Consider the following 2,500-nt stretch of genomic DNA (forward strand, 5'->3'; position numbering starts at 1 on the left):
GTATTCGCCTGTAGAACAGAACATATTTCCTGTATTCACCTGTAGAGAACAGAACATATTTCCTGTATTCACCTGTAGAACAGAACATATTTCCTGTATTCACCTGTAGAACAAAACATATTTCCTGTATTCACCTGTAGAACAGAACATATTTCCTGTATTCACCTGTAGAGAACAGAACATATTTCCTGTATTCACCTGTAGAGAACAGAACATATTTCCTGTATTCACCTGTAGAACAAAACATATTTCCTGTATTCACCTGTAGAACAGAACATATTTCCTGTATTCACCTGTAGAGAACAGAACATATTTCCTGTATTCACCTGTAGAACAAAACATATTTCCTGTATTCACCTGTAGAACAGAACATAGTTCCTGTATTCACCTGTAGAACAAAACATATTTCCTGTATTCACCTGTAGAGAACAGAACATATTTCCTGTATTCCCTGTAGAGAACAGAACATATTTCCTGTATTCACCTGTAGAGAACAGAACATATTTCCTGTATTCACCTGTAGAACAAAACATATTTCCTGTATTCACCTGTAGAACAAAACATATTTCCTGTATTCACCTGTAGAACAAAACATATTTCCTGTATTCACCTGTAGAGAACAGAACATATTTCCTGTATTCACCTGTAGAGAACAGAACATATTTCCTGTATTCACCTGTAGAACAGAACATATTTCCTGTATTCACCTGTAGAGAACAGAACATATTTCCTGTATTCACCTGTAGAACAGAACATATTTCCTGTATTCACCTGTAGAACAAAACATATTTCCTGTATTCACCTGTAGAACAAAACATATTTCCTGTATTCCCCTGTAGAGAACAGAACATATTTCCTGTATTCACCTGTAGAACAAAACATATTTCCTGTATTCACCTGTAGAGAACAGAACATATTTCCTGTATTCACCTGTAGAACAGAACATATTTCCTGTATTCACCTGTAGAACAAAACATATTTCCTGTATTCACCTGTAGAGAACAGAACATATTTCCTGTATTCACCTGTAGAGAACAGAACATATTTCCTGTATTCACCTGTAGAACAAAACATATTTCCTGTATTCACCTGTAGAGAACAGAACATATTTTCTGTATTCACCTGTAGAACAAAACATATTTCCTGTATTCACCTGTAGAGAACAGAACATATTTCCTGTATTCACCTGTAGAGAACAGAACATATTTCCTGTATTCACCTGTAGAGAACAGAACATATTTCCTGTATTCACCTGTAGAACAGAACATATTTCCTGTATTCACCTGTAGAGAACAAAACATATTTCCTGTATTCACCTGTAGAGAACGGAACATATTTCCTGTATTAACCTGTAGAACAGAACATATTTCCTGTATTCACCTGTAGAACAGAACATATTTCCTGTATTCACCTGTAGAACAAAACATATTTCCTGTATTCACCTGTAGAGAACAGAACATATTTCCTGTATTCACCTGTAGAGAACAAAACATAGTTCCTGTATTCACCTGTAGAGAACAAAACATATTTCCTGTATTCACCTGTAGAGAACAGAACATATTTCCTGTATTCACCTGTAGAACAGAACATATTTCCTGTATTCACCTGTAGAGAACAGAACATATTTCCTGTATTCGCCTGAAGAACAGAACATATTTCCTGTATTCACCTGTAGAACAGAACATATTTCCTGTATTCACCTGTAGAGAACAGCAGCTGTAGATCACCTGGCTGATTGACAGTCGTAGTTTAGAGACACGCGACCCAAGAAAGCCGAGCCACGTCAACAGGCAACTCGTTGGACAACGCACTTTAAGTTGAACTTCTCCAGAGTGAAAACTTGGAGGGATATTTCTTAAGTTTATATGAGAATGAGTTTGTGGGTTAAAAGCAGTCTGCTACTGGTCTCTCTCAGAAGGAACGGAGCTGCAGGAGAGATCACAGAGAAAGGGGGATGAGTCGTCGGAGTTGGAAGGAGTGAGAGAGAGGTACTGTAGGTGGGCCACGCATTAAGAGCTTGTCATTCCATACTCTATCAATCAATCAATCAATCAAAGCTTTATTTGTATAGCGCATTTCATACCCAGAGGCAACACACTGCGCTTTACAGAGAACAAGGGAGGTGGGCATACGACCCACTCTCTACATATTCCAGAGGGAAGCAAAAAAACAGTAATCACCCGGGGGCCAGATAAGTGAGCTGTAAAAATTCTTTCCTGACCCCTCTCAACAAGGCGATCGAGCAAGCTCCTGGAGTATGTTTGTCTACCGGCTAAGAACATTTATAAAGCAATACATTACATTAAATTACATTTCAGAGTAAGAGAGGCTAAAAAGCATCATAGGAGAGAGAACATTCTACGGACATGCTACGACATCCACAGCAGACACGGGGGTATCTATCGGACTCCGGGAGGTCTGCTGGTGACAGTGGGGCATCCACTGGACCTGGTTAGAAGATAGGAGGGAGAGAGAGAGGCACTAGGGAGAACAGGGTTAG

The sequence above is a fragment of the Borostomias antarcticus genome (genome assembly GCF_949987555.1).
Source record: "Borostomias antarcticus genome assembly, chromosome: 15".
NCBI lineage: Eukaryota > Metazoa > Chordata > Actinopteri > Stomiiformes > Stomiidae > Borostomias > Borostomias antarcticus.